We start from the raw sequence: 8,875 nt of genomic DNA on the forward strand, positions 1-8,875 counted from the left end.
CTGTTATAGGACGGTATTTGTTTATGTCAGCTTTGTCCCCCTTTCCTTTATAGATCATGCTCATCCTGCTAAGTTTCAATCCATTGGGAACTTCACCATTCAATTCAATTCAGTTTATTCCGACATCACAGGAGACATTACAAAAGTCACAACAGTGATGCTGTGGGGCGAAAGCAAAAAGCCATTAAGGCTTGACGAAGGCTTTCGCACCATTTGACAACATAGCAACAGCAACAGCAGCATGAGATCATCAGTTATTATACAATATCAAAACATGTACTTCAAGGTCATGCCGATTTGCATTTTATTAACACGTTGAAAAACATTTACAGAACGGAGCAGTATAAATGGTTTATTGTAAGAAACTGTTTAAGGTTAGTGGCAGTAAGTAGCTCATCATCTGGCGACCATAGTTAGTACGTGTGTAAGGAATTTTCCAGTCATCGGTAGCTCGTGTGCTATAGGGGCAGGTATAGGGTGTCAAACGCGCTAAATCAGTAAGAAAAGAGTCGTGATTCTTTAAGGAAGTACGATATCGCTTCATTAAAATTGTATTGTATATCTCAGGCATTGGTTGTAAATTAAGGGCTTCGAAAATGGGTTTGGAATGTTCATCGCGAGGAACACCTGTAATTATGCGCACAGCCTTTTTCTGTAATCTATATATTCGGCCTAAGTTCTTTTCCGATGTGGTGCCCCATACTAGATAGCAATAGCTTAATGTAGATAAAAATAGCGAATTATATAGTAAGAGTTTAATTTTTTGTGGCAAGAGAAAACGTAAGCGCGATAAGATACCTACAGTACGAGAAAGTTTAGCATGGACAAACTCAGCCTGATCCTTCCATAGCATGTTTTCGTGGAAAAAAACTCCCAGAGTTTTCACTATCGGTTCAATCCTTATAGATTCTGAGCCAATCACTAATGATAAATCGCAGTTAACGGGCTTATTTATTGGACGAAAGAGCACAGATTTTGTTTTTGAGGTGTTTATAATTAGCGAATTTCTTATGCTCCAAATGTGCAGCAGTTTCAAGACACTATTTGCTTTGTCAACTAGTTTATGCAAATCGCAGTCTTTAAAAAATAAGCTGGTATCATCTGCATAAATAATAAATGTTGTATTGTTATCGATGTTTGTCAAGTCGTTCACATACAGATTAAAAAGCAGGGGACCCAGAATACTTCCTTGGGGCACGCCATGTGACAGTTTTTTAAAACTAGATGCGTAGCCATTTATATCTACTTTTTGCTGTCGGTATTTCAAATAGGTTTTTATGACACTTATAAAGTTCCCCCGAAAACCGTAGTGTTCTAGTTTTTTAATTAATGTAATGTGGTTGATTCTGTCAAATGCTTTTGAGAAATCTACAAAAATTCCAAGTGTATATATTTCCTTTTCAAATGCATCAAGTATGATTTCTTTTTGCATTAGTAGGGCAGTTTCTGTTGAGCGCTGCTTTGTGAAACCAAATTGAAAAGGCGTCATAATGTGGTGCTTGGTTAAGAATGACACTATTCGTTTATGTAACAACTTTTCAATTACTTTAGAAAATACAGGTAAAATAGAAATTGGTCTGTAATTGGTCATGCTATTTTTGTCACCACCTTTGAAAATAATAGAAACTTTGGCTATCTGAAGACGACTAGGAAACGTGCCCAATGAGAAGATTAAGTTAATGATGTATTCTAAAATAGGAGATATGACATGAATAACATGCTTAACTGGACGGATTTCCAGGCCGTCTACGTCACAACACCTGCTATTCTTTAGTGACATGAAATCTGCCGTAACCTCCTGTGTAGTCACTGGAAATAGAAATGCACTTTCGCCTACTTGCGAACCCATGAATCGCGCAAAATTATTGTCGTGTGAGCTCTCTCCAATAGAGGTAAAGAATTTATTGAAAGCTTCAGCAAGGTCATCACCAGTTAGAACGCGGTTGTCTACAATGAGTTTAGTCGGGTATGTGCTATCATCCGAGTGTGGGTGGAGCAACATGTTTAACTTTTTCCAGATGGCTTCGGACGTTTTGGTTTTTTCAGGGCTGAAAAGGTTGCTAAAATATTCAAGTTTGCTTTTCCTTAATAAGGAGTTTGTAGTATTTCTATGTTTTCTAAATGTCTTCAAGTCTTCTTTGTCTCTAGATATTAGAAATTTCTGGTAAAGTGCATTTTTTACTTTTATAGCTTGAAGGCATTCCGAAGTAATCCAAGGCTTTCTTGCCTTGCGTGGTCTGCGTTTTGCTTTGAGCGGAAAGCACTTGTTGTAGGCTTCACTAAAACGTTCGATGAAAACATTATACGCTGTGTCTGCATCAGTTTCACGGAAAACAGCGTCCCATTTTATCTTGGATATATATGCAGCGAACATATCAATTGTGCTAGGACATATGTACCGGAATGGGGTAGGCGGTGGCTTTGCATCCCTAAGTTGAAGCTTCTTTTGACTTAAAATTGAGTAAACAGGCAAATGGTCGCTAATATGTGTCTTAAGGACACCCGAGCAAAGAGGTGCACTTGTGCTATTTGTTATAATGACGTCGATAAGTGTGCAGGATTGGGCATGAAATCGAGTGGGGTGTTTTATAACATTTTTAAATGCGTTTGATTCCATGATATTGCAAAGTTCAAGACGTTGGGGGCTGGAAGTTAGCATGTCAATGTTTAGGTCACCCCCGATAGTAAGATTGTAACCATTTTCATTGACCCACGACAGGAAAGTGTCTAAAAACGTAAAAAAGTTGCACATGTTACATTTGGGGGGGCGGTATACCACAGAAAAAATACCCGAAGAACATTTTACAGTCATAATCTCGTAATCGTCAGTAACCACAGAAAAAGCCTCGAGTATTTCACACTCAAACACATCTTTGACCAGGAGCATAACACCACCACCTAATTTATCACTGCGGTTCAAGAAATACGTGGCATAGCTAGGTATACGAAGAACGTCGGATTCATGGCGATACCAGGTTTCAGTAACCATGATGACGTCAAAGGAGAACTCAAACGATTCAAGCAGTATTGCTATCTCATCTGCCTTGTTTCTGGCTGATTGCGCATTTATATGAAGGTAGGAAATGTGGTGTTTTCTACCAGATACCAATAGGCTCAACTGGTGTGGCGTTAAGCAGTCTGCAGCCATTTTCTTTTTGCCCTGTTTTTCTTCTAGCTTTTTTGCTAAAGGATGAAGCTCAACAAATTTAAACAATCTTTTCGAGATCGCTCTCAGTAGTTATCTGAAGCACCCTCGACTTCTCATCCTTTCGCGCAAAAATTTTGCCGCCTTTCGTCCAGGCAAATCGCCATTCGGCTTCCTTCTTGCGCGCTACAGTTTGTCCCAGTAGTTTTTTTAACTGTGAGCATAGGTGTTCATTGACGTAGACAAATGTCTTTCCTGGGAAACCAATATCAGCTGTCGCTAAGCGCAACTTTTTCGCCTTTTCCAGAACTGCGTCTCGCTTAGACCGGTTGTTGAACTGCACAACAATATGAGGGCAAGATGCATCCTTAGCAGTCACGCGATGGCAAATTTCTATGTCATCTTCTTTCACTGATTCGCCGACAGCTTCACCAATCTTCTGAACGACCCTGGTCAACCGTTCACCCTCCACGAAAGGAACATTTTTCACTTCAATATTTCGGTTTCGCGAGTACTGTTCTAGGGCGGTAGTCCTACGTTCATTGTTGAGAACGACCTGCTTCAGCTGACTGCAATCAGTCTTCAGAACATCATTTTGAGCCTTTAGCTCACCGTTTTCTTTTTCAAGCCGCGAGCACAGAGCCGAAATTTCTTCAAACTGCTTATTAAAAAAGTCTAGACTTGTTTTCACATCACGTATTTCCTTACGCAGCTCTCTCTCCAGGGCAGTCCGCATTTCGCGAAACTCTTGTTTCAACTCTTTAAAATGTTTTTCCATTTCGGCTGGCGACATCAAAAAACACTAAAAACACTATGGCAGCAGCAGCAGCAGCAGCAGAAAGCAACAGAACACTAAGGAAAGAAACAACGATAGTACTGACCTGTAAAAACAATATGCAATGGTTCAGTAGGCTGTGCGCAGATCCGCTGCTGCTGCCAAAGTGTGGTTCAGTACACCCGGAGATGCTCCGAGCTGAACAGCTATCCAGGTGGCGCTCACAGCGGGGCACAACAAAAACACGACCACGATGATCACAGCCGTGCCCTGATATGATACGGGGCGATGCGTCGAGGCTATTTGAAAGGTCAGCAGTCACTCCCACGATGACCACCGTATTTCCCTTGACACGGGGCAGTGCACCGACGACATGCGCTGCGCGTTGAAAAAAGCACACGCAGCGATGAAAAGCGATGTCAACCTCCAAAGCAGCTGGGACGTTCCGTCAAGAACCCACAGCAACAGCAGTGAAGAACTTTAGTACCTGTAAAAACAATATGCAATGGTTCAGTAGGCTGTGCGCAGATCCGCTGCTGCTGCCAAAGTGTGGTTCAGTACACCCGGAGATGCTCCGAGCTGAACAGCTATCCAGGTGGCGCTCACAGCGGGGCACAACAAAAACACGACCACGATGATCACAGCCGTGCCCTGATATGATACGGGGCGATGCGTCGAGGCTATTTGAAAGGTCAGCAGTCACTCCCACGATGACCACCGTATTTCCCTTGACACGGGGCAGTGCACCGACGACATGCGCTGTAAAAACAATATGCAATGGTTCAGTAGGCTGTGCGCAGATCCGCTGCTGCTGCCAAAGTGTCGATTATTATTTTCCCCACAATTCCATCGATTATTATTTTGCTCACTGCCTCTCTCAAAGCCTGCTTAGACTTCGGACCTAATGTCTTTATCAGCCTAATTGGAATGCCATCTGGGCCTGTTGATGTACTACCAGGAAACCTTTTTACAGCCCTTTCCCACTCTTGTTGTGAAAATGGAGCCATTGCACCACTTGATTCGTCCTTGTCTATTGTGGTGCACAAAGTACTTCTTTGTTGAAGTTTTTCTGTCACCCTTGTTCTTATATATTCAATAGCTTCGTCCCCTTCTAGCCTAGCACCTTGGGCTTTAGTTATAAAACTCTGCTCTAGGCTCGTCTCATTTCTTAGGGAGTTTAGATGGTTCCAAAATTTCGCAGCTGCCTTTCTATTTTTTTTATGTACTTCTGCCAGCCACTGAGCTCCCTTCCTTCTAATCTTTTCATTGATCAGAAGGGATGCATCCCTTCTACAGCTTAGAAAGGTTGCCCATTTTCTTTCAACAACATCTGTCGGTTCACCCCGCTGCTTAGCATGTCTGTGTTCTCTAGAGGCTTCCTGACGTTTTGCTATGGCTCTCTTAACTTCCTCATCCCACCAACTTTTGGCTTTGTGTCTTCTTTTCCGGGGTGATTTGTCACGCGTCTTAGCAAGCTCTAGCTCACAGAGTCTAATTAGATTCGTGTATGTCCACACTGTCTTATTATCCTCCGTGATTACTTTCTCAGTTTGTTTAGTGGCTATTTCAATTTGCCTTTCTGGATAAAAATTTTCCTGTAGTTGCTCATCTTGTCTCCTTCCCACTTTCACTGCTCTTCCAAAACTTAGCTTGATACGTTTGTGACCGCTACCCAGACTTCTGGAGCCACCTTCATCTATGTGCATTCCCCTGAGCTTATCATACATCCTATGTGACATCAGTGCATAATCTATCGTCGACTGAAGCCTTCCTACCTCCCATGTTATTTGCCCTTCACACTTCTCGGTACTGTTGCAAATGATCAAATCAAGCCTTTCACACATATCCATGATCATTTTGCCTGTCGGGTCGGTATACCCATCTATATCTTCTATGTGCGCATTCATGTCTCCTAGTATAATTATCTCGCACTCTCTTCCTAACTCCTGAATGTCCTTTGATATACACTCTACCATTGCCTGGTTTTCCTCTCTGGCCTTTGCTTCCGTCCACAAGTACACGAAACCAAGGAGTGTCATTTGACCTGCCACTTTCCCTTTTAGCCATAAATGTTCCTTGCACTCCTGCTTGACCCTTTGCCAGTCTGTACTTTTATGAATGAATGCCCCAATACCACGCCCCGTTCTGCTGCCTTCTGTTCTATTACAATATTCCCACGCGTAGTCCGGATTGTTCGGAGGTTGTTCCATGTCCCTGAGATGTGTTTCTACAAAACCGTATACCATCGGCCTCTCTTCACTTAGCTGTTCTTCTATCTCTTCCCACTTCAGCCTGTTCCTACCACCCTGCATGTTAATATACCCTATGTCTGAATTGGCTCGGCGCTCGTGGCTACGTCTATTTATGCCCTGGACTCTACCTATCTTAGATATTGGTGCCACTTTGGAATCGTATCTGTCCATACCACCTGTCGAAAAGTCTCCCTGGTTGTTTTCCTCGTTACTAGCTATCCTGCACCCCGAAGGGCTCGCTTGCCCCCCAAAAAAGCTACTGCGCGTCCTGCAAGTCGCCAACCCACCTCATGACCTAGCCGCCCATCGAAGTGAATTCTGTCTCGTTGAAAACCCCCCCACCTATGCACCTCTCTGTTTATTTCCACCACCTCAAAGCCTTTCTCTCGACTCATCCGCCATATCTCTTGGTTTGCGTTGACCACCGCTCTTTGCAGGTTGCTATCACGCACCGGTACCTCCGGTATCGTGCATATAACTACCTGTACCTTAGGAGAAGTGGCGCGCATGTCATCGACGCTTTTCGCCAGTGTGGCTGCTAGTCCTTCTGCATCTTCATTGAGGACATCGTTTAAACCGCCTGAAATTATCACGAGGTTTCGTCTATCAGCCGTCGTTTTGAGCTTTGCGCTCGCTTGCCTGATGACTGCTTCCAGCTTGCGTCCTGGGAACGCCCCTACCGCAACCCTCTTGTCACCTCTTACCCTCTCTTTGATGGCTTCTGTGCATCGATTTAAATTCGAGTCCCCGGCTATTATCACACGCTGTGACTTTTCAGCTGGAGCGTTCTGCACCTGGGGGCTACTTGCACCTGTGACGCCGGCTGCTTTGTTCCCTCCCTGCCCCACCACTACATCGCTGAAGCTGGGCCTTGCGACAGTTGAACCGGCTAAACCTGTTTTTTCTAAACGTGCTTGCTCTTCCTTCTCCACCGTTCTGGTTGCCGGTTCCCTACTGTTCTCTCGGTAGGTCGCTTCTTTGTTCAGCTTCGCTAGCGTTTCCTCGGCGGACTTCAGTCTTTCTCCCATTGCCCTCGTTTTCTCTTGCTCTGTCGCCACCGCAGTCTCGAGCTCGGCGATTCTCCTCAGCAGTTCACTCTGGGCAACCATCATTTTCTCCATTTTTTCCTCGACCTCACATTGCCTACACTTCCCGTCAGCCTCTTCTCCATCCGCTTCTACGCTTGGGTCCACTTTCAAACCCATTCCACATCCTGAACACTTTACAGTCTTTTTAACCATACCTTTCTGACACCAATTGTCCCTATACTCAATAATTACTAAACTCGAGCTCTGCACTTCGAAAAAAAAGAAAGTCTAAGCTCTACTACAAAAATTGGCGTGTTCAATGTACGCGCACCTCCCCCACGGGGTGGCAAAAAAACAACAAAAAAATTTCAAACACACACACCCGCACTAACTAATAAATACCTGGTGTCTGGCCCCCGAAAAAGCCGTACCATAAAATAAGTACTACGAAGATTTCAACCGCTGCCTTATAATTATAAAGACAAGCCCAAAACATGCAAAAACACTTATTTGCGCAGTCGATCCGGAGCGCTCAAAAAACACGTCCATCCACCTTGACAGCCTGAACCGACGAAGTCCATACGAAGTCCATACATGGATGGATGGATGGATGCTATGAGCGTCCCCTTTATAACGGGGTGGTGACAAGTATGCCACCAGGCTCGACAAAAAAAAAACCTTTTTTCTTTTTTTTTTATGTTGGCCTAATGCCTCTACTTCGATAAATTCTATCTTAATGGAAAAAAGGTAAATTTTCAGCTTAAGTTCTCTGCCATTTACGGCACACTGTCCATATTTTATTTTTCCAATATTTATTTTTGTCCTTTCTCTCTAATTTTCTGCCACCAATACTCTAACCGTCTCTTACTTATTTCAATCGCGGGTGTGTTCAGCTTTCCATTGTTGTCCCTAAAACCCAAGGCTTCCTGTAGGCTCGTGCCCAAACGTACACCTGGGTGGATATCTCCACATTCAATCAGAACATGCTCCACCGTTTCCTTATCTTTCCCGCAGCATGTGCATTGTTCTTCTTCTTTACTGAATCTTGCTTTATAACTACGCGTTCTAAGGCAACCCGATCTCGCTTCAAACAGTAAAGCGCTTCCCCTTGAATTATCGTAAAATGCCTTTCTCCTTATTTCATTTTTGCCCTTTCGGTAGTTACTCAAAGCCGGTTTTTTCTCCATAGCTGCCATCCAGTAAATCCTCTCCGCCTCCCTGACTTTTCCCTTAACGCTCTTTGTTGACATATGGCTCACAATACCAGCCGTATATTTACTAGTGAGTCTTCTAGTTCTTTTTCTCCACTGTGTGTCCACGCTTTTCCTATACAAATAACGGAACACCTTCTCTGCCCATCTACTCTCCTTCATATTTCTTAGCCTTTCTTCGAACCTTATTTCGCTCTGCGCTTCCCTCGCCTCAAAACCTGCCCACCCCATATCGCCCTTTACAGCCTCGTTTGTCGTCTTCCCGTGAGCACCCAACGCGAGGCGTCCCACAGTCCTTTGATTTACATCCATTCCCGATTGCACCTCTGCCCTCATGCACACCACTGAGTTCCCAAAAGTAAGCCCTGGAACCATTACACCCTTCCACAGACCTCGAAGCACCTCATACCTATTGTATCCCCACAACGCTCTGTGCTTTCTGACACCAATTGTCCCTATACTCA

Source organism: Rhipicephalus microplus, unplaced genomic scaffold (genome assembly GCF_043290135.1).
Source record: "Rhipicephalus microplus isolate Deutch F79 unplaced genomic scaffold, USDA_Rmic scaffold_14, whole genome shotgun sequence".
Lineage (NCBI taxonomy): Eukaryota > Metazoa > Arthropoda > Arachnida > Ixodida > Ixodidae > Rhipicephalus > Rhipicephalus microplus.